The sequence below is a fragment of the Lactuca sativa genome, chromosome 2 (assembly GCF_002870075.4).
Source record: "Lactuca sativa cultivar Salinas chromosome 2, Lsat_Salinas_v11, whole genome shotgun sequence".
In the NCBI taxonomy this organism is placed as follows: domain Eukaryota; kingdom Viridiplantae; phylum Streptophyta; class Magnoliopsida; order Asterales; family Asteraceae; genus Lactuca; species Lactuca sativa.
In genome coordinates this window covers 22,938,708-22,963,695 of record NC_056624.2, presented here as the reverse complement: position 1 = coordinate 22,963,695, position 24,988 = coordinate 22,938,708, and positions in this window count along the sequence as shown.

Sequence of the window (24,988 nt, the reverse complement as noted above, 5' to 3'; positions counted from 1 at the left end):
GGATGGAAAATTCAGAACATAAATATAAACAATAAGGTACAGATAGAAACTTACCAGCAGTTGCATCTGGCATTGTCCTAGCCTCCTCTGCGGTAAGCTAGAAGGCACGCCCCTGAGCCCTCGGGGGCTCTGCTATATCCTGAACCCTGTCAGTAATCCTTAATGTAGCCGACGCTGGAGCTTGCATCGGTCTAGCAACCTGTTGTGGAAAGTTGGCCTTCATGTGACAAGCCTGATGACAGTGATAACAAATCCTCATGTCCTGAACTGGGGCCAAATGGCGACAATCTCTCACATAGTGTCCCTCCTTTCCGCTTGTGGCACACACCACCGGACCTACAAACTTCGGAGTGACCCTTCTTGCACTTCTCACACGTGCGGTCGCTCTGGCCTCCAAACCTAGAATCAGCGGTCTTTGACCGCTTTGGCACTGGCTGTGACTGCACCGTGGCCTGCCTCTGTTCTCGCAACTGTAACTCAACCTCGAGCTCACGCTGCCTAGCGGCCTCCTACAAGTGCAACAACGTATCACATCGTTGGGTAGGAAAAAACTGTCTAATGTCAGTCTTGAGCATCGTCATATAACGCGTCATCTGAGCCTGCTCGGAAGCAAATTTTAGGCATAACATCGCCCTCTCTGTAAACAGACGGGTGATATCCGACACCGACTTTTAACCTTGTCTCAACTCCAAGAACTCCTAAGCTCGCCGCTCACGCTCGACTCACAGAATATAACGCGAGCAAAACATCTCCATAAACCGATCTTAATAAACTGCTACTCTCTGCTCATTTGAATAAGACCTTGTCATCAACCTCCACCAGTCCTTCGCCCCGGACCTCAACATGTTCAGTGCACACCTGTCCTTCTGGTCAGTCAGGCAAGAACATGTGAAAAAGCATCCCTCGATGTCCGATAGCCACCTCATGGCTATGATAGGGTCCTGAATCCTATTGAAAGTCGGGGGCTTCATATTATCAAGTTCTCGATATTGAAAAGCCTGGTTGGCTCCTACCCTTGCCACTGTTACAGCTGTTGTAGCTGCCGCGACAGACGCCTCCGGAACGGCTGCATAGCGCTCGTCAATGTACTCGACCATGATGGTCTTGATAGACCCAAACAACTCCGGCAACTGAGCCTGGAACATAACAACAACCTCATCATGCATGATCTCCCGGATCTTGTCATCCATCTCGTCTGGCCTCATCTGGCTGATAATCTCGAGCGCTGCCGGCGCTTCCTGTCCATCCTCTCCTGATCCTGAGCCGAATCTAGACACGAATCATCGTGTAACCTCCATATTGAAAACATACCAAAATGGAATTAGATACTCCTCATAGCAACCCGAGAACCAACTCCGAACCAAAAACCTAGGGGTTGTGGCTTCCATGATACGCGTATGGGTCCTGTGCTTTCAGTAGTATGGGCCCATACTACCTTCCACACCTACCTATATTTGTCTCAAGTATGATCACAACACCCTAACAATACACACAAATATAGCGAGTACTCAATCCTCACTCCTAAAAGAAATAATAAATATCTAATAACTGACCAACTAGCCTTGCACAACCCACCCATCCATGAAGCTTCCAACAACCCTGCAACATTGGTGTATGCTAGCCATACATAATGTTGGACCCCATAAACTGTCGAATATCCAATCCTACCCTATGCTCCCACTCAAACAAGAACAAAACATAAGGCCAAATCAAAACATTCTCAGGCTATTAGATCTTAATTATGTGTAATCGTGATGCATACATTAAGAAACTACAGTAATGATGTCAATTTCACATAAAGTAAACACTAGGCTAGCAGGCATCATGTAATCAGGCAATTCCATCATGCAATTCCTGAATATCCCTAGCCTAGTACCAGCATGTTGTTCTAATGGATCACATAATCAAATAAGTATATGGTATTTTGGGGTTCACTTACTGGCTCCGGCTGATCGTACACTCTGAATCCTCCTTTACTTATTTTGAAAACCCTTTTTAAAAATTATTTAAAAAACCTTTCCTTGATTTGGGACTGGATTCACACAAATGTTCCTCCAATTCACTCAAACCAAGGCTCTGATACCAACTTGTAACACCTATAAAATTTTAGCAAATTTTTAACCTTTTTAAAACTCTTAATAACCATTCAACATTACACAGTTTGTTTTCAAAATAATAATTATTAGAGTAACCTAGTATTAAATTATAAAATCATAATAGCAGGAGGAGCGGTACGATCATGCCTTTGCCTTCCCGCGATCACCAGAAGTACTTGGAACAATCAACTGAAACTGTAAGCCCCTGAAAGCTTAGTGAGCTACACCCAAAATACCAACCGCAACGACATCATAACCATATCATATAAAACACACAAAACAACCATGAACCTCGAGTCTAAAATACTACTGGTCCGCCCTCACCGGGCCTTCAGTCCACCTGGTCCACCCTCTGAGTCTACAGTCTGACTGGACCGCCCACATCGGGCCTTCACTCTATCTGGCCACTCTCTGAGCCTCGACACGTTTGGACCGCCCTCTTGGGGCCTTCAGCCTATCAGGACCGCTCGTTGGGCCTTCGGCCTGACTATGTGCCCTCCCAGGTCTGTAGTCTATCCGGTCCGCCTTGGGTTTGTTGACCTACAACACAAAGCAGGACACGCCTCAACCCAACCCCCATACCAACAACATGTGCACATAAACAGATAATCACATAACAGTCCATAAATAACCAAACTGATCTAATAGATCATAATGCATAACAACGTCCTAACCAGGATACCGAACTAACCAGGTCACTAACACAGCTTCATCCTATATACCAGGATACCGACCTAACCAAGTCACAAACATATTACCGTCCGAACTACCAGACTGCAGATCTAACAGGTCAAAAGCATATCAAACAAATACCAGTACACAATCCGAGAAAGGGCCGGCCTTGGTGCCTTAGACCCTATTGATAAAGTGAGGATAACTCTCCTCGAAATGCGGAAGCATAGAGATAAGATCAAACCACCGAGTGACAGCCCCAAACTCCACCACCTATAACCACCATAGGACCAATTCCATAAATTCCCAGATTATCAAAATACCCTCAGGAGGCAAATTGGTCAAATCTTCGTCAAAGTCAAAGTCAAGTGTCAAGGTCAACAGTCCATGTTGAACTCAACTCATCAAGTACCCTTAACTACTCGCCGAGTTCTAGCATAACTTGCCAACTCGTCGAGTTACTCAACTGACTCGCCGAGTCCAAGGCAATCTTCATTGGACTCGTCGAGTCACTCATCCGATACGCCCAGCCCACGACCATCTTCGACGGACTCCCCGAGTCGACCATGCCACTCGTCGAATCCCTTCAGACCTTCTTCCATACAGATGGTTTTTAAGCCATGCAAAGCTCTAAAGCCTTAAAATAACAAAACTAAGCTTGCAAAGAAGTCCAACACTTGAGGGGAGGTTCATACTTGACAAAGCTGGCTATTTTATGGACTTAGAGGCCAAGGAGAGTCCAGATCTGAAGTTACAACTTCAGATGCTCCCTTATACTCAAGAATGACTTCTTATTATGCTAGAAAAGCCCAAAAGAGATCTAGAATGAAATGGGTTCGAGAGAGCAGCTTAATACCTTCCACAAGATGTCAACTGAAGTAGATCTTGATTCCCACGAGTTCCTTGCTTCAATCCACTTGTTTTCCCAAAGTTTTTCCTCATCAAGATCCTTCTTCCAAGCTTAAATACACCAATGAAGTACACACACACGATCTAGGGTTTTGGATCATCAAGAGAACGTAAAGGGAGGCTAGGGAGGCCAATGATCCTTTAAATAGGGTGCAAAATCCTAGAATAAGGGTTTTTCCTCCACCGGCTCCTACTCATCGAGACCCTTCTTGGACTCGGCGACTAGGTCACTTAAACGCGTGGCCAACCCACTGCTACTCGGCGAGTCAGGAAACCAACTCAATGAGTAGACTTCGAAATCATGGGAATTTATAATCATAAATTGATACTCGGGAAATCGGGGTGCTACATCTAAATACAATTCATCGACATGCTCTTTTAAGCATAATTTTACCTTGAAAATTCGTAGTACTTTTGATTATATTTCTTGAAAATTTCTCTTATCATCTTTGTTCCCAACCCTTCTCCACCGAGTTTCCCAAGAAATAGATATTATTAATAATATTATGTTCATGCGCTCTTGAAAAAAATGATAAACTATCGTACTATGATCATTTGAGGTATCATATCAATTCACTTTGATTTACTTGCCTAATAGTTAGATATTCTTAAATTTATACTTTCATATATTTATTGAAATTTATGATAACAGATTTCCAACTTTCTTTATGTATAAAATCCTATATCAATAAAATTTGAATTTAGTTTCCATTGGTTTTCCCTAAAATCGTATCCATCTTCAAATTACATTCACATATTCATGAAATTAATGATATAATTATTGATTGTTTAATTCATACATCTTGTAACCACTATGAAGATACAATCTATTTGGGAGATTTCTAGGTAAAATATTAAGAACATCCAGGAAAAGATAACATCAGGAAAGGGTAATTATGTCTTTATTTCAATACACAACATAAATGCAATAAAATGATCAATAGGGTTAAGATTAAGACTCTTTGTTTGACCCCAATAAGATGATGTTATGGGAAGTCTAGGTTTTACACTGATTCTGGATTATGACCAATTATGAAAGAGAAAATTGTGTTATTTTTCCGGATATTATTGTAATTGTTTACTCTATGGAAGAAGGAAATGGATGTATCGGATACGTTGCGGGTAGGTTCATTTCAGTCCAAAATTGTACGAAAGAACAAAAGCAAAAACTTCTTGACCGAGGCCTGTGTTTAACACGGTTTTCTTAAAACAAATTCGCCCTATATGGGTGTTTATTTCCCAGGATACAACAATGGAAAGCAATTCTTCTAGATTGCCCGAACCCTCACTTGGCCACGGATTATACCTTGGTTGCAGCAAGAGAGAAACGATGAAGCAGAAGCGTTAAAACGAAATCGTAATTGTCACAATTAAATAAGAAAATTAATCAAAGAATCAAAACAGAAATCTATGATTAGTATCTCTTAATTCATTTTTGTAACAGTTAAAAAAGAAAAAAAAATCTATCATTAATAGCTCTTAATTCGTTTTTGTAACAGTTAAAAAAGAAAAAAATATATATAAAACAAATTCGCCCTATATGGGTGTTTGTTTCCCAGGATACAATAGTGGAAAACAATTCTTCTAGATTGCCCAAGCCCTCACTTGGCCCGGATTATACCTTGGTTGCAGCAAGAGAGAAACGACGAAGCAGAAACGTTAAAACGAAATCGTAACTGTCACAATTAAATAAGAAAATTAATCAAAGAATCAAAACTGAAATATATGACTAATAGCTCTTAATTCGTTTTTGTAACAGTTAAAAAAGAAAAAAAATGTACGATTAATAACTCTTAATTCGTTTTTGTAACAGCTAAAAAAGAAACACAAGTTCAGTGGCCCAAAGCCAATCTGGCCTGTATTTGCACCACCCCCCTCTGTGCGCGCGCACAAGAGAGCATTGGTTCTAATTAGTCTTACAAAGGTAGCTACTCTTTGTATGTAACGATCGTTTTTGAGGTATAAATTCATTTAATTCTTCAGTTTATTTAGTGGACTATAATTGAATTGTTATTGTGAGTAGACCTCTTTTTGGGCCGAAGTGTAAATAGCCCAAAAGCCGTACACGGGGTGTAACCCCCCCCCCCCCCTTGTACGCTGGGTGTACTGATTAAATGAAGCGTGGGGAGGCTGACCGTACGCGCCGCATACCTTATGGTACGCCCAGCGTACGCGACCAGGTGGCAAACCCTAATTTTAGGCGTTTGTATTTAAACCCCAGTATAGCCTCCCATTTGGCCTCCTCACTTATCATATCAGTTCACTTTGATTTACTTTCCTAATAGTTAGATATTCTTATCTTTATACTTTCATATATTTATTGAAATTTATGATAAAAGATTTCCAACTTTCTTTATGTATAAAATCCTATATCAATCAAATTTGACTTTAGTTTCCATTGGTTTTCCCTAAAATCATATCCATCTTCAAATTACATTCACATATTCATGAAATTAATGATATAATTATTGATTTTTTAGTGCATACGTCTTGTAACCACTATGAAGATATAATCTATTTGGGAGATTTCTAGGTAAAATATTAACGACATCCAGGAAAAGATAACATCACGAAAGGGTAATTATGTGTTTATTTCTATACACAACATAAATGCAATAAAATGGTCAATAGGTTTAAGATTACGACTCTTTATTTGACCCCAATTAGTTGACGTTAGGGGAAGTCTAGGTTTTGCACTGATTATGGATTATGACCAATTATGAAAGAGAAAATTGTGTTATATTTCCGGATATTATTGTAATTGTTTACTCTATGGAAGAAGGAAATGGATGTATCGGATACGTTGCGGGTAGGTTCATTTCGGTCCAAAATTGTACGAAAGAACAAAAGCAAAAACTTCTTGACCGAGGCCAGTGTTTAGCACAGTTTTCTTAAAACAAATTCGCCCTATATGGGTGTTTATTTCCCAGGATACAACAGTGGAAAGCAATTCTTCTAGATTGCCCGAACCCTCACTTGGCCACGGACTATACCTTGGTTGCAGCAAGAGAGAAACGATGAAGCAGAAGCGTTAAAACGAAATCGTAACTATCACAATTAAAAAAGAAAATTTATCAAAGAATCAAAACTGAAATCTATGATTAATATCTCTTAATTTGTTTTTGTAACATTTAAAAAAGAAAAAAAAATCTATGATTAATAGCTCTTAATTCGTTTTTGTAACAGTTAAAAAAGAAAAATATATATATATAAAACAAATTCGCCCAATATGGGTGTTTGTTTCCCAGGATACAACAGTGGAAAGCAATTCTTCTAGATTTCCTGAACCATCACTTGGCACGGATTATACCTTGGTTGCAGCAAGAGAGAAACGATGAAACAGAAACGTTAAAACGAAATCGTAACTGTCACAATTAAATAAGAAAATTAATCAAATAATCAAAACTGAAATATATGATTAATAGCTCTTAATTCGTTTTTGTAACAATTAAAAAAGAAAAAAAATCTACGATTAATAGCTCTTAATTCGTTTTTGTAACAGTTAATAAAGAAACACAAGTTCAGTGGCCCGAAGCCAATCTAGCCGGTATTTGCACCACCCCCATGCGTGCGTGCGAAAGAGAGAGCATTGGTTCTAATTAGTCTTACAAAGGTAGCTAGTCTTTGTATGTAACGATCGTTTCCGAGGTATAAAATCATTTAATTCATCAGTTTATTTAGTGGGCTATAATTGAATTGTTATTGTGAGTAGACCTCTTTTTGGGCCGAAGTGTAAACAGCCCATAAGCCGTACACGGGGTGTAACCCCCCTCCCCCCCCCCCCCTTGTACGCTGGGTGTACTGATTAAATGAAGCGCGGGGATGCTGAGCGTACGCGCAGCATACTTTATGGTATGCCCAGCGTACGCGACCAGGTGGCAAACCCTAAATTTAGGGGTTGAAGCGTATTTAAACCCCATTATAGCCTCCCATTTGGCCTCCTCACTTATCATTCACTCTAGAGAAACCCTAGTTCGTGCCCTTTGCTCCTTGTTTGTGTGTGTTTGATCTTTAAGCTTATTTTGTGAAGAAGCAGAAGAAGAGAAGTGGAAGAAGAAGAACTTGAGCACCTTGAGCTCATAGATCTTGGATCATTCCTTCATTTGGCATTCAAAAGAGGTATAAAGCTTCCAACTTTCCTCTTGTAAGTTTAGATCTAGGAGTTTTTGGAAGTTTGGACCTTTTAGGTCCAAAGGAAGAACCTTTATATTGCAACTTCGTTTTTGGAGCATGGGATTGCTATCCTTAAAGCTCTAGAGTCCCCACAATAGTAAAGTTTCGATCTTTGTGGCTTATATGGAACCATGCATGAGATCTAGTTAGTTTTCTGGAAGTAGAATGTTATTTGTGGAAGTTTGAGCCTTTATGAGACTTGTAAGCCATCAAGTAAGTAACTTTATGACTTAAGTCATGGAATAAGCTGAGGATCTGGATTCGTAGCTTCTGGATCGGATTATTAAGCACTTAATGAGATGTTGGCTTTATAGAGTTGTACGCTGGGCGTACAAGGATGTACGCGCCGTGTACAAGCCAGCAGCCGCTACCAGTTTGGGCTTCGAATGTTGGGCTTTGGTGTGGGCCAGGTTTCAGGCTTAGGGACATTAGGCCTTTATGGCCCATCAGACTTTAGTTGCTAAGGACCAAGGATTTAGTAGTGGTCTTGAGTGAGGCCCAATAAAAGGGTTAAAGGCCCAAAATAGCAAATTGGGCCATTAATGGGCCTATAGTGGGGCCATAGATGGACTTAGAAGGAATTAAGGATTTGGGCCATGTTTGTGTCCCACACCATAGTAGGGGTAAAATGGTCATTTTACCCATAGAGGAATCCCCATTCTGATTAGTATTTTATTTCTCATAATAGCTGGGAAGCAGCCGGAGCAGCAGTTAGGGATTTCTCATTTAGGAGTTCAGCAGACAGCATCATGAGGTGAGTTTCCTTCCAGTAGGAATGGTTCTAAGGCCATAATGTCGGCCCGTTTAGTTAGCAGTAGTTTCCGGACTTCGGTCCGATGCAGTAGTTAGTATGTTTGATGCCTTCGTGGCTCAGACAGGTTTTATGTGTTATGTGTTTTAGGCTATGGCCCAATGCAGTATGCAGTATATGTGTTCATGCTATTTGATATGTTTATGCTATATGTTTATGCTATGCTGTGTTCAGTTAGTTTCTGTACTTCGGTCCGATGCAGGGGGCAAGTCCCCGGTTAGTCCGGACTTTGGTCCGATGCAGGGGACACGGTCCTAGTCAGTTTCCGGACTTCGGTCCGATGGAGGGGACAAGGCCCCGGTTAGTCCGGACTTCGGTCCGATGCAAGGGACAATGTCCCAGTCAGTTTCCGGACTTCGGTCGGATGCAGGGGGCAAGGCCCCAGTGAGTCCAGACTTCGGTCCGATGCAAGGGACAAGGTCCCAGTTAGTCCGGACCTTGGTCTGATGCAGTGGGCAAGGCCCAGTATGTGCTTTATATGTTGTATGATATGTGGTAGTTTGGAGGAGCTCACTAAGCTTTGTGCTTACAGTTTCAGTTTTTGGTTTCAGGTACTCAGTTTTTCTAAAGAGGAGCTCGGGAAGATTGCAGTGCACACACCATTTGTTCATCTGGGATGTTTATACTCTGATATATTTGACAGCTGTTATAATATTTTGAGACACATTACTTATGATTTTTATATGAGGTTTATCGACTATGATTTTTATTATTAAATTAAACGAAATTTTCAGACTGTGTTTTTGGGATGTTACAAGTTGGTATCAGAGCCTTGGTTTGAGGGATTCGGATAAACTTCTGGGTGTGTCTGAACTAAAACTAAGGAAACGGTAAAGATTTTCAAAAGAAAAAATGTTTTTGAAAAAGATTTTCGAAAAAGAACTTAGAAAGAAGAAGAGTTTGTATAAAGGAAAAAGGGTGTGGTGCATGCGATCAGCCAACTCAAGTAAGTACTCCCAAGTTACCCATACAAGTTTATGTTATGAATATCAGTTTCAGTTTCAGTAGAACAACATGCTAGAATAGGACTAAGGATTTAGGAAGGATGCCTTATGTGCTTATTATATGTGTATCAACTTTATGAGAATTGCATGCTAGTTAGGGCTAAGGATCTAGGGATGATGCCTTATGTGTCTGTTATTTGAGAGATGCATGCTAGTACAGAGTAGCTAGTATGATAGCCAGAGTAGTATATGTTTTAGTATGTGTACTCAACGCCCGAATGCTGCTTGCTTTGTGCTCCTAGGAGTTCTAGTTGTCTTTCACTAACTAGTAAACGAATATCATAAGTTACATATTGCAAAGACTAAATAATTTCAGAAGGTTAGGTCTAGCCCTATTTCGCAGCTAGGGAAGGGTCTCTCATTCGAAGAATTATCTAGCCTGAGTAATATGTAATAGTATTCGTGAGCTAGTTAGGGGAAGAAAGCAGGAACTTCTTATGCAGCTGATGGCGGGGAGTGAGTTGGTGGAGTCCGAGATTCCCCTAGGGGAAGCCTAGGATGAGAGTAGTAGAGATCAGTAGTAGTAGAAGTGACTTGGTGGAGTCGAGGCAGTACTTGAGGAAAGTACGGATAAATATGGAAGGTAGTATGGGCCCGTACTACCGAAAGCAGAGGATCCGTACTCAAATCAAGGAAAGCTGAGATGAGACTAGGAAACTTGTGGTAGTAGTGATTCCTCGAGATATATTAGCATTCCTGACGTTTATTATGTGTTTCAGAATGGTGGTATTACGCCCTAGACCAGCAGTCGGCAGTTCAGGTGCCGGAGGGGGATCAGGACCAGGCCCGAAGGCCGGGCAGTTGGATAAGCAGACTAGGGAGTTTCTCTATTCAGAGATTACTCGCACCATACTTGAGCAGACTCCTGTGATGTTTGGTTCGATCAAGGAGGTTATCTTAGAGTTGAGGGATTAGAGGTTGAGCACCTTCCGTGCTGAGGTGGCGGCCATGATGGGGTCGCGCACACTTACTTTTAGGGAGTTCCAGGCATGCGGAGCTCCGGATTATCACGGGGCGCGGGACCCCATAGTGAGTACTAGATGGTTGGCAGATGTGGCCAACGCTTTCCGCACTACCAGATGTCCCGAGGGGGACAAGGTCAGATTGGCGTCTTGTCTTATGAAGGACAGGGCACGGGATTGGTGGGAGAAGGTTGGTCATGCCATTGGAGATGACGCAGCTTTGGATGCTATGACCTAGACTGATTTTACTACCAGGTTTAGAGCTGAGTTCGCACCGGTCATCGAGGTGCAACAATTAGCCAAAGAGTTTCAGGATCTTACCCAGACTACAGAGATAGTGGCGGAGATTACCGCCAAGTTCAGGGAGAGGGCTCTTCTTATTCCTCAGTACGCGGATGACGAGGAAATGAAGAAGGCTCGTTATCATGGGATGCTACGGAGTGATATCCGCCATTTTGTGAGCCGATCCAGCTGTAAAATATTGGATGACATGATTGCTAGGGCGAGAGCGAGAGAGAGAGAGAGGGAGAGAGAGAGAGAGAGAGAGATTGACCTTGAGATGGAGAGAAAGAGGAAGCCGGAGGCGGCTCCAGGTACAGGGAGTGCGGGCAAAAAGCCCAAGGGTTCAGATCACAGAGCTAGGAGTCAGCAGAGCCACACTCGGTGTGGCAAGTGTGGGAGATTGCACGATGGGGCGTTCAAGGCAGGGAGTGCCGGCTGCTACAAGTGCGGTCGGACTGGGCATATGAGCAGAGATTGTACAGCCACTACTACCGCCGTTGCGGCATCAGATCTGATTTGCTTCCATTGCAATCAGAAGGGACATAAAAAGTCCCAGTGTCCGAGTTTAGCTGCTGCAGGGAAGGTGTCAGCACCTGCTCCTGCTACTTTGAGGATTACAGATGGCCGTCAGGGCCGAGCTGAGACGCCAGTGGCAAAGAGTAGGGCTTTTCAGCTGACAGCAGAGGAGGCGGGCGTGACTCCTGACGTGGTGACGGGTATGTATTTTTCTCCGTACCCCTGCATTTATTATTGATTGTTTCTTATGGTTATATGTTTTGTATAGGGTTGTTCTCAGTGAACGGCATATTAGCTACAATATTTTTTTATTCGTGGGACTACCCGATCATTCGTCTCTCTTGCGCTTAGCAAGAGGTTTAGCAGAGATCCAAGGAAGCTAGATTGTCCACGTGAGGTTGAGATAGCAGCTGATAGGACCGTTAGGGTTGCAAGGGTACACAGAGGATGTTCTCTACAATTATTCGATGAGCACTTTCCGGTGGACTTGGTCCCTATTCCCCTGCGAGAGAATAAGGTTATAGTATGCATGGATTGGCTGAGCCCCAATGGGGTGGTGATAGATTGTGAGCTGCAGTTAGTGAGGGATCACACTCCCAGTGGGGGAGAGTTAGTGATTCAGGGAGAGAGGCCACAGTACGGACCAGTTCTGTGTTCAGCGGCGAGAGCGAGGCGCTATTTTCAGCAGGGTTGCATCGGTTATGTTGCCAATGTTTTAGATGCACGGGAGAAGAGCAAGGCGACAGTTGATGATGTTCCAGTAGTGCGAGACTACCTGGTTGTATTTCTAGAGGAATTGCCTGGAATACCTCCCGAGAGGCAGGTCGAGCTTAGGATTGACCTGATACCTGGTGCGGCTCTAATAGCCAAAGCACCGTATCGGTTAGCTCCCCCAGAGATGCAGGAGTTATCTATGCAGCTACAAGAGCTGCTAGATAAGGGTTTTATCAGGCCGAGCAGTTCACCTTGGGGTGCACCGATTTTGTTTGTGAAGAAAAAGGACGGCTCGCACCGTATGTGTATATATTACCGGGAGCTGAATAAGGTAATGGTGAAGAACCGTTACCCACTTCCGAGGATAGACGATTTGTTTGACCAACTATAGGGAGCATATTGGATTTCCAAGATCGATATACGCTCTGGGTATCATCATATGCGATTCAGAGGTGAGGATGTGCAGAAGACTGCTTTCAGGACCTGGTATGATCATTATGAGTTCGTGGTGATGCCCGTTTGGGCTCACCAATGCTCCAGCCGCGTTCATGGATCTCATGAACCGCATGTGCAGGCCAATGCTGGATTGGTCTGTGATAGTATTTATAGATGATATCTTGGTGTATTCCAAGACTCAGGAGCAGCACGAGGAGCATCTGAGAGAGGTGCTAGACATTTTGAGGAGAGAGAGACTTTTCGCAAACTTCTCCAAGTGCGAGTTCTTGTGCGAGGTGTAGTTCGTTGGACATCTCGTCAACCGGAACGGTATTTTGGTAGATCCGGCCAAGATAGAGGCCGTGATGCAGTGGGAAGTCCCGAGATCTCCATCTGAGATTAGGAGCTTCCTAGGTTTAGCGGGGTACTACAGGAGATTCATCCAGGATTTCTCCAAGATAGCTGTACCGCTCACCCGACTGACTAACAAGTCGGTGGTCTATCGCTGGGGGCCTAAGCAGCAGGCAGCATTTGACACCCTCAGGCGGAAATTGTGCGAGGCACCGATTCTTACCCTGCCAAAGGGAGTAGAGAATTTAGTAGTCTACTGTGATGCTTCGATCGCAGGTATGGGAGCAGTGTTGATGCAGCGAGGCCGTGTGATAGCTTACGCATCGAGATAGTTGAAGCCTCACGAGCTAATTATCCTACGCATTATTTAGAGTTGGGGGCAGTAGTTTTTGCCCTCAAGATTTGGATACATTACCTCTACGGGGTCCGTTGTACCATTTACACAGATCACAAGAGCTTGAGGTACCTCATGGACCAGCGAAATCTGAACATGAGGCAGAGGCGATGGTTAGATGTGTTGAAGGATTACGACTGTGTGATCCTTTATCACTCAGGGAAGGCCAACGTAGTGGCCGACGCCCTGAGCCGCAGGGCAGCAGCAGCCCCAATCAGAGCCATTTGTTTGAGGATGACAGTGATTACTCCATTGCTGGAGCAAATTAAGGATGAGCAGGCCGAGGGCCTCAAGGAGGAGAGGCAGAAGTGTGAGACGATGGTGGGCCGAGTAGCTTCCTTTGACTATGATAGTCGAGGATGATGAGTTTTGGCCATATGAACATTCCTATGTGCACATGCAAACCCTAATGCTTGGATCTAGGTTTCTCTAATTAAACATGCTTCGAATCCAAGACTTCTAATGACTAATTAGGTATAAGAACAATACAAAATCAGATCTAGATGTTTACCTTTGAACCTCTTGTTTGATCTTGTTGTCTTGGAGCTCTAGAGTCACAATTGTCACTCCTCTAATGGCTTACAAACACCAACTAGCAAGGATGATGATTTGAGAGAGAGGAGAGGGAAGATTCGGCCAAGGTTTCTTTTCTTTTGAAGACATGCCGATTTACCTTGCCCTAGGGGTCTATTTATACTTGTAAGGCTCCTAGGGTTTCACCCTTAAACCCTAGTTGGATAATCTTTCCTTAAAGCAATCCAAATCCTTTTCAAGATAATGCCTTGGACGAATTTGAGGCTATCCTAAGCCCTAGAATTTGTCCAACCTCTATCCATGGAGGATTTACAGCCCAAAGTGTAACTATCAAACAATTGACAGTTTATACCCTCTTATTTAATTAATCTCTTCAAGTCACCAAATTAATACTAATTAATCTATAACTTATATTAATCAAATAACAATATTATTATTCCTTATATTATTCTCATAATATATTAATAATATTTATTCTCTCATAATAAATCATCCTATCAAGTTGCTATGGTGAAGGCAACCCAAAAGGACCATGCACAATCGGGTCAAATACTTGGATAAGTCTAGTAACTATATGCACAAGTACAATTCGATTTGCAATCGTAGCTCTCAAAGATGCTGTCAAACTCTGATCTAATCAATCTTGTCCTTTAGATAAGGGATCGTACAGTCCTCTGTTAGATATCATGCTGACAATTCAATGGAATGATTAGTCAAGCATTTAGGTTTCTCGATCTCTGATTTATTTGACATAGAACTTAATCGAACACATCAATTCAGTTCTGACCGGGCCCGGCACATAAGTTAAATCAAATCATCGAGCGGCCGAGATATCGCTTTTACCTTCTTAGGATAAAAGTTGCAGATAAACTTCGACTTATATGCATTTACTTATTCATTAATCAACTATACACAACAATGCGTTTTATAACACCGAGTTACAGATGCGTTTTCACATTATCAATGTACAACCAATTAACAAATAACAATCCTTGTATCTAGGTTTTAAGACTATATGATATTATCGTCTTGCGATCACCCTTTTATATCATATTCCATAAGGCGATTCCAGCAAGCGCGGGTTTGTTCCAATGCTCAAAACTAGTTCATAAGCACTCATGAATGTTGCAGCAACCCTTTGCTATGTCTAAAACCATTTAGACAATCTACACACCAATTCATGACAATCTTCATTCATATCTACTTCCAACCTATGAACGATTGTGGACAATTTGAATAATTCGATTATTCTTAATAAACTCAATTATTCTGGAAGTCAAAACATGCAAAATGAAACAATAGCTAAACAATTAACATAAGACAATAACTTTACTCATAAATAAAACCCCTTTATTTAATCATCAAATGTTAATTACATTTATCTATTACACGTTTCTAATACTATCTAATCTATGCTAATATCATCCTTCAGCCCAATACTCCTAGCATGCTACAAGTGCTTAACCCTACTCAGTCCCTTCGTAAGCGGATCTGCTGGGTTATCTTCTGATGATATCCTCTTCACTACGAGTTGTCCTTCTATACGATGTCTAATAAAGTGATATTTTCTGTCGATGTGTCGTGATCTACCATGATCTCTCGGTTCCTTGGTCAAGGCAACCGCTCCTTCATTATCACAGAAAATCTCCATGGGCTCCTTTATGGCAGGTACATCTCCAAGATCACCAATGAAGTTCTTTAGCCATATTGCCTCCTTCGACACTTCGCTCGCTGCAATGTACTCTGATTCGCATGTTGAATCAGCTACGGTTTCTTGTTTGGAACTTTTCCAAGTCACTGCTCCTCCATTTAGGGTAAAGACCCAGCCCGACTGCGAACGGTAGTTGTCCCTGTCGGTCTGAAAGCTAGCGTCACTATACCCTCACACCTTCAAGTCATCACTCCCCCCGAGGACTAAGAACCATTCCTTCGTCCTCTGAAGGTACTTAAGGATATTCTTCACCGCAATCCAATGGGCTCTGCCAGGGTTCCCTTGATATCTACTAACCATGCTCAAAGCAAAGGCTACATCAGGGCGAGTACAAGTCATAGCGTACATGATTGAGCCAACTGCGGAAGCATATGGTACTCGGCTCATTTCTGCTATTTCAGCTTCGGTACTCGGACTTTGAGTCTTACTCAACTTGTCATTACTTTGTATCAGTAATTCTCCCTTCTTTGAGTTTTCCATACTAAAACGTTTTAGTACCTTCTCTAAGTAAGTATTCTGACTAAGTCCTATTAGTCTCTTACTTCTTTCTCTCATTATCCTTATTCCCAAAATATAGGAAGCCTCTCCGAGGTCCTTCATAGCGAAGCACTTCCCGAGACAGGACTTAACTTCCTGCAGAGTCAGGATGTCGTTTCCTATGAGTAATATGTCATCGACATATAGAACGAGGAAGCTTACTATACTCCCACTGGCTTTGACATATACACACGATTCATCTTCGCTGCGTACAAATCCAAACTCTTTGACTTTCTCATCGAAGCAAAGATTCCATCTGCGAGATGCTTGCTTAAGTCCATAAATAGACTTCTTAAGTTTACACACTCTATTCGGATGCTTCAGATCCACAAACCCCTCTGGCTGAGCCATGTAAACATCCTCAGCCAACTTTCCATTAAGGAAAGCAGTCTTGACATCCATTTGCCAAATCTCATAATCATGAAATGCGGCAATAGCCAGCATCACCCTAATAGATTTTATCTTCGCAACTGGTGAGAAGGTCTCGTCATAGTCAACTCTGGGAGTTTGAGTAAAGCCCTTCGCAACCAATCGCGCTTTATATGTGTGTACATTTCCATCCACGTCGGTCTTCTTCTTGAAGATCCATTTGCACCCAACGGTCTTACGTCCGGACACATTATCAACCAAATTCCAAACTTGGTTATCATACATGGATTGGATCTCGCTATCCATTGCCTCTTTCCATTTCGTAGACTCCGGGCCTGCCATGGCTTCCTTATAGCTATTAGGTTCATCAAGGTTTATTAGTGTACCATCACTAATATACGTGTCCCCTTCGGTAGTAATATGAAAACCATAAAACTGGGGTTGAACTCTAACTCTTTCGGAACGTCTAAGAGGTAAGGACTCGTCAATCGGTTCAACCGGAGTTTCCTCCTCGGGTTGAGTGCCAGCGGTAGAGGTTCCTTCATCTATCGACTCTTGAATCTCTTCAAGCTCGATTTGCCTCCCACTGTCTCCTTGGCCTATGAGTTCTCGCTCTCGGAAAAGTACTCTCCTCGCAACAAAGACAACATTGTCCTTCGGTCTATAGAAGAGATATCAAAAGGATTTATGTGGGTAGCTGATGAAAATACATCGCTCACTACAAGGTTTGAGCTTGTCGTGAGTATCTCGTCTTACGAAAGCCTCGCAACCTCAAATCTTGATATGTGCCAAGGAGGGAGTTTCCCTGTCCACATCTCGTGAGGTGTTTTGGCAACCTTTTTAGTAGGGACTCGGTTAAGGATATGGGCGGAAGTCTCTATGGCATACCCCCAAAAAGAGATTGATAGTGAAGCACGACTCATCATAGAGCGAACCATGTCCAACAAGGTTCGATTACGCCTTTCTGCCACACCATTCAATTGTGGTGTCCTATGAGGCATCAATTGTGAAACTATTCCACACTCCTTGAGATAATCGTGGAAATCAAGACTTACGTACTCTCCTCCTCGATCGGATCGAAGCATCTTGATTTTCCTGCCCAATTCATTCTCCACTTCATTCTTGAACTCTTTGAATTTTTCAAAGGTTTCTGACTTTTGCTTGATTAAATAGATATACCCATATCTACTATAGTCATCGGTGAAAGTCAGTAGAAGCGGTTCACATCCTTCGTGGTTGATCTAAACGGTCCACATACATCGGTATGTATTAGGTCCAATAGACCCTCACCCCTTTCGCAAGAACCAGCGAAGGGTGACTTAGTCATCTTTCCAAGCAAACAAGACTCGCATGTGTCATCTTCCCTAAGGTCGAATGACTCCAACACTCCATCCTTTTGGAGTTTGGCTATGCGTTTCTTGTTGACATGTCCAAGACGACAATGCCACGAGGATGCTTTATCCATACTATTGGAAGAATCTATGTTCAAAACATCATTTCCTAAGTTATCAACAATCATAACAGTTTCATAAATTCCATTACACGGTATTGCTTCAAAATAAAAGACACCATTTAGATAAGCAAAAATAGAACCATTCTCATTATTAAAAGAAAATCTAAAACCTTGTCTAAACAAACCATGAAATGAAATGATGTTTCTAGCCATTTCTGGCGAATAGCAACAATTGTTCAAATCCAAACTTAAACCATTCCTAAGCACAAAAGAATACACTCCAATCTTGGTCACAGGCGACGATCTTCTGTTCCCCATGATTAGATTAATCCTTCCATGCTCCACATCCCTATTTCTTCTTAGTCCCTGCACATTAGAACAAATGTGGTAACCACAACCGGTATCAAGAACCCAAGAAATAGCATGAGATGAATCGTTAGATTTAATTGTGTATATACCTGCGAAAGACGGCTTAATCTTTCCTTCCTTAATGGCTTGCAGGTACTCTGGGCAGCTTCTCTTCCAATGTCCTATCTTGTGGCAGTGGTGGCACTCTGCCTCCTTTGGGTTAGGGCAGGGCTTAGCAGGATCAACTTTGGTCCCACTAGAAGAGGCACCATCTCGGGCTTTAACCTTGCGATAGTTCTTAGACGAAGCCTTCCTGTTGGGTTGAAGATTTGTTCAAGGGTTGCGTCTTTGGGCTCGAGTATTTGTTTATTTATTTTGTATTCCGGTTTGGGCCTGTCCAACCGAGAGCCCATTATGTTTATTATATAAGTATATGCTTGCATGCATATTAGGTTAACGATTGATCTAGAGCATAACGATAGTATTTACAGATTTCTTTGATCGTTCTTGTAAACCTACCAATCCTCTACAGTTGATGTTCTTAATCGAGCTCTTCTGAGGATTTTGTTTTAATCATTCGACACGTTTGATTCAATCTTGCCTTGTTCTTATTTTCGTGTTCTTGCTGTTTTATATTTACTTACCTGTTTAAGATCTAATCGATCTTCAAAGATTAACGTTTTAATCTCATCAATTGGTATCAGAGCAGGAGACTGTGTAATCGATACACATCTTTTCTGCGAAAAGGTTTCAATTAGGGTTTTTCCGCAACTACCGATATTTATTGAGCCGTCATCTCATTATTGACGTATCTTGATATTTATTGTTTTGCCCTAATCTGCTTAATTACAGGTCTGATCTTTGAACAGGTTTTTTGATCATAATGGACGAATCGCAATCGAATCCTATCAATATTTCCAACCGCATCGGTTCAACCACGAAGATTCCAATCCTATATACCCATGACTATGAAGTCTGGGTGCATCACTTCGAAGACTACGTGATAGGATATGAGGATAATGGATACCTCATATGGGAAGCTATCATTAATGGACCTTTCTCTCATTCTGCAACGTCCAGGATTATTAAGACTCAAAAGGAGTACAATGATTTGCTGAAGGATGTTAAAGATATTGCACAAGATGAAAAGGACAAATTCTAGTGCAATATCAAGGCGTTAAGGTTGATCAGATTCGCCCTTCAGTCCGACACCTTCAGGTTGGTCAGCTCATGCACGATGGCAAAGGAAGTTTGGGATAGACTTCGCGAACTGTACTCTACAGAAGAGGATCTTGAACATTCTATCCAAACCTTGCTCCTATCTGAGTTTGGAGAATTCAGGCAAGGAGCCGAAGAAACAGTGACCCAGACGTTCGATCGCTTCAATCATCTTCTCAGCAGGATGATCAAACATGACATCGAAAGGAAGCTTATCGAGCAGAAGGTTACGTTCTTAAACGGTCTGAGGTCTGAATGGAGCGCAGTGGTGTCTACAGTCAAAGCCCATGAGCAGTTTAAATCATACTCTTTGGCGAAACTGGTGGGTATTCTCAAGTCCCAGGAGAAGATTGTGCTGCAGGAGAAGAACGTTGTTTCAAGCCTTGGTTCACTGGCCCTCCAATCAAAAAGTAAAGTTGTGATGGAGGATGAAGACCTCAACTTGGAGGAGTATGACCTCACGTCTGAGCATTATGCTATGATGGTGTCTAACCCCAAGAGGTTCATAAAGAAGAGATTCCCCAGCAATAAAAACCGAAACTGGCAGGGGAGTTATAGTTCAGAAAAAGTTAACAATGAACCGAATGTTGAAGAGCCCAAGAAGGAACCAAAGGTGGATGGTGATTCTGGAGTAAGCTGTTACTACTGTGGTGGGAAAAACCACTACGCTAAAGATTGTGTACTTAAAAAGATGGCTGAAAAGGATGAGGAAGCTGTGCTGCAGAAAAGGCTCGATGAGATGAGAAAGAAGAAGTCTACCGCTAACCCTTCCATGAATGCTCTTATTGTGCAGGGTTCGGTTGCTGATGACGAGTTCGGTAGCGTGGAAGTTTGGTCTACCGACTCAGAAGACGATGAAGTGAGGAAGCCTACTCATGGAAAGGCTTATGTGGCAAAGGAGGAGAGCAGTGGAGGAAGATGCTTCATGGTGTCTGATGTATCTCAGATGAGGGGATACAACACTGATGGTGGAAGCGATGAACCGAAGGGACAGGAGGACATGTGCTTTACGGCCAAACCACTCAGCCAGCAGTTCAATGAGCTTGATGAACTGATAAAGAAGGTACAATCGGTTTTCATTTCATTTAAAGTACCACAATCCTCATATGAGAAAGAACTAAAAAATGTTAATACAAGAATTTCTCATCTAGATAGTAGCTTAACTCAAACTCGAGTCACCAATTCTAACCTAACTGATCAATTAAGCAGGGTGTCTTCGAAGAGTGAGGAGCGGCGGATGTGGATCGAGTTGAAGGAGTCTGAATTAGTTAAAATAAAAGACGAAAACATTTATTTACAAAGAGACAATTTAAAGTTGTTAAAACAGCGGAATGTTTTTTGTTTAATTGCAAAACGTCTATATTCTAATATTACTCAGCTTCACTTGGACTGTGAAATAGGCCAAGAGATCCATCGCATGATTTTGCCCTTCCTTGAGTTTAAGGAGGATGAAATCGATGCTGAAGCCTATAATTGTGAGAGTGTGATATCGTCTGATGATGTCAATCCGACCTACATGTATGGACTGGACAAAATTGAGTCCTTCATTAAATCCAAGGACCACAAGGACATGCTTAAAAACCTTTTGGATGAAAATGATAGACTTAAACTGAGAACCGAAACCATACAAAAATTTGACTCTTTAAACGCCAACGTAAGCTCAGAAAACAAAATTGATGTTGAAAATGCATCTGAGCTTAACGAGGACGACAACATGAGTGAAATTTCTGTAGAGGACACGGTTGACTGCTCAGAATTTGTAAAAAGCGAACCTGAAAACCACAAGAATCTAATTTCTGAAAATTCAGTGGAGTTAGCTCGATTGTCCCAACAAAAGTCCCCGATCTTAGCAGAGAAAGCAGTTGTGTATCAAAAGGTCAGGACCACTCCAAATCAAGTAACCGAACATCAGACGGCTGAACTCACAGCTATTGTAAACGAAGACAATGCTGATGGCTGTGATGAGTACTTCTGGTCAGCTCCAATAGATAATGCAAACGAAACGGTAGGCTTATCCGAAAGAACCTATTGGATGAGTAAAGGTAGATACATACCTGAACCCTTGAATAAGCCAGATAATTTCGATGAGCCAAGCACCAGTGGTACGAAAGACATTCCTCAGGAGAATGAAAGTTCGGCAAAAGAAGACGTTCCCTCTACTTCCTCAGTTCAAAGTGAAACTCCTAAAGTTCAAAATGAACCAGCCAAGGAGAAACCGAAAATGAAAGCTAACATTCATCATCAACCAAAGCAGATGAGGAATAAGAAACGTGAAAGGCACCAAAGATACAGGAAGAATCTCTCTGAAAGGAGGCAATTCTGGCAAACCCAGAATGCATACTTCTCACATCAAGACAAGAATCTGAAGTATGAAAACAATCCTGTCGGAAAGCCTGAGAGCCACAACAACCGAAAGCCAAGGTTCGGTTCACAAGAGAATACCAACCGAAAGCAAAGGTTCAGTTCTGAGAATGACTTCAACCGAAAGCAAAGGTTCGGTTCAAAGAACGATTCCAACTGAAAGCAAAGGTTCGGTTCTGAAGTCAAAAGAGATCAAAACTCTAAGGTCAGTCCCTCCAATGATCAAAAGCAAAAGGGTCACCTAGAGTCTCCAGCCAAGAAGTCCTCTCAATCTAAACCCACTCCTTCTAGTTCATCTAATTCTTCTACTTCTGCCAACTCATCTCCATCTTGCTCTAAAGCTCATTCTGTTCATTCTCAAAAATCTCATTCATCGGCTGAACAAAAAGGCAAACAGAAGGTTTCTACATCCACACCAGAGTCTAAACCGACCGCACCCAATCCTAATAAAATAAAAGTTTTTACCATTAAAAAGATAGATGAAACAACACTTATAAAACGAACATATCTTGTTGACATCTCTCTTACTGTTCCTGTTCCCATGAAAAGCTCACGTGGACCCAAGAAACTTTGGGTTCCTAAATCTGCTTAATTTTTGTAGGTTATAAGTGACGAGCAGTTCGACGAAGAATGGTACATCGATAGTGGCTGCTCACGTCACATGACAGGGAGGAAAGAGGAGCTCAGGGAATATAGATCTCTTACAAATGGTGGCAATGTCAAGTTTGGAAACAATTCTTTCGGCACCATAAAGGGATACGGAATGATAACTAATGGTGATTTCACTATAAGGAAGGTGGCTTATGTGGAAGGACTCCAACACAACCTCATCAGTGTATCTCAGCTTGTTGGAGGTACAGGTCTCAAAGTCTCATTCGATGATGAAGGTTCTGAAATTATTGAGAAAAAGACAAAGAAAGTAATTCTCAAGTCGGAGCGAAAGGGTGAAATGTTTCCTCTAAACCTTAAACCCATCAAAGGAAACCCAGCAATATGCTTGTTATTAAAAGCTCAATCTAACGAAAGCTGGTTGTGGCACCGAAGACTCTCTCATCTCAACTTTAAAGATATCAACTGACTTGTCACTGGAGGTCATGTTAGGGGCCTTCCATTGCTCAAGTTCGATAGAGATCATTTGTGTGCTGCATGTGAAATGGGGAAGCAAAGTCGTCAAAGTCATCCATCTGTAATTAACACAAAAGTTGTTGAACCACTCGAATTAATTCATATTGATTTGTGTGGTCCTTCATCTATTGAAAGCATCGGTGGTAGCAAGTATATTCTTGTTATTGTTGATGACTTTTCATGATTTACATGGGTGTTCTTTCTAAAACTCAAATCTGAAGCGACTCATAAGCTGAAAGTGTTCATCAAGCAGATTGAAGTACAGCTCAAGAAGGTCGTTCGCAACATCAGGAGCTACAATGGTCTGGAATTCAAGAACAGGGAATTTGAAGAATTTCTAGCAGAAAAGGGAAAAAGTCACAACTTCTCAGCTCCTTACACACCTCAACAGAATGGAATAGTCGAAAGACGAAACCGATCTTTATGTGAAGCTGCCCGAACTATGCTAAGTTTCCCTTCCTTACCTCTTTATTTTTGGCTGATGCTATTTCTGCTGCTTGTTTTACACAGAACAGGTCTTATCTCAACAAGCGATTCACGCTCACACCTTATGAGATACTAAACAACAGAAAGCCCAATGTGAAATTTTTCCATGTGTTCGGCTCACGGTGTTTCATCTTTAACTCTAAAGAACACCGCAACAAGTTTGATGTCAAAGCCGACGAGGGAATCTTTCTGGGCTACTCTCTCACATCCAAAGCATACAGGGTCCTAAACAAGCGTTCGAGAAAAATTATGTGACCTTTGACGATAGCTATGTCAAAAAGCTGCAAGCCAAAGAAGACACCACTGGGGAAATCTTTCCTCAAACTGGCCAAGTCACAGTCTCGATCACTAATCTATACGAGAAATTTTTGGAGCTCTTTGACGAACCAGAGAAAGCTTCTCTCTCAGAAGCAGGTGCAGCAGACAACAAGGTAGACCACATGAAGCAAATTGTCGAAGAAGCTGCCAGGAGAATGAATGTAGGAGAATCGACTTCTGATGAACCTCCATCCAACGATGCTTCAGTCGAGGGAAAGCCAACCTCATATGTTGAGGGGGAGCCAAGCTCACATGTCGAGGGGGAGCCAAGCTCACATGTCGAGGGGGAGCCAAGCTCTACAACTCCAACCGAAAGTGCTTCTCCAACCGAAGGTGCTTCAACGCCTGAAAGTCCTGCACCACAAGAAACCTCTGAACCTCAAGTTTCTCAAAGCTCATCAATCGAGGGAGAGCATGATGATATGACGCTTGACTACGATAGCCAATCCGAGCCAGAAGAAATGATTAATGCTGAACTAGACCCAACCTTTGATCCAAACTATCATCCTCTTACCAAATGGACCAGAGATCATCCTATCTCTCAAGTGGTTGGTGATGTCTCTGAGAAGGTTCTGACCCGATCACAACTTAAGGCAAAACAGACATCCTTATTTTCAAAGGTTGAGTTTTGTATGTTTAACTAATTCGTATCAAAAGTTGAACCGAAGACAGTTAACACTGCCCTCGATCACTCTGATTGGGTTCAAGCAATGCAAGACGAACTGAACGAATTTGAAAGGAACAAAGTCTGGCGCCTCATACCAACTCCTCCAGATGCTTCGGTTGTTGGTCTCAAATGGGTTTTTAGGAACAAAATGGACAAGGAAGGGAATGTTATAAGGAACAAAGCTCGTCTGGTAGTAAAGGGATACTGTTAGGAGGAAGGGATTGATTATGAAGAGACTTTCGCTCCTGTAGCTAGGCTGGAATCTGTAAGAATATTTCTTGCTTATGCTGCCCACAAAAACTTTGAAGTTTTTCAAATGGACGTCAAGTGTGCATTTCTTAATGGAGAACTCGAAGAAACCGTGTATGTGGAGCAACCTCCTGGTTTCGTGAACGAAAAGTATCCAAACCATTGCTATATTCTGGATAAAGCTGTGTATGGCCTTAAACAAGCTCCGAGAGCCTAGTATGAAACGCTGACTAAATTCTTAAAGATGTCTAAATTTAAACAAGGTTCGGTTGACCCAACCTTCTTTCGCAAAA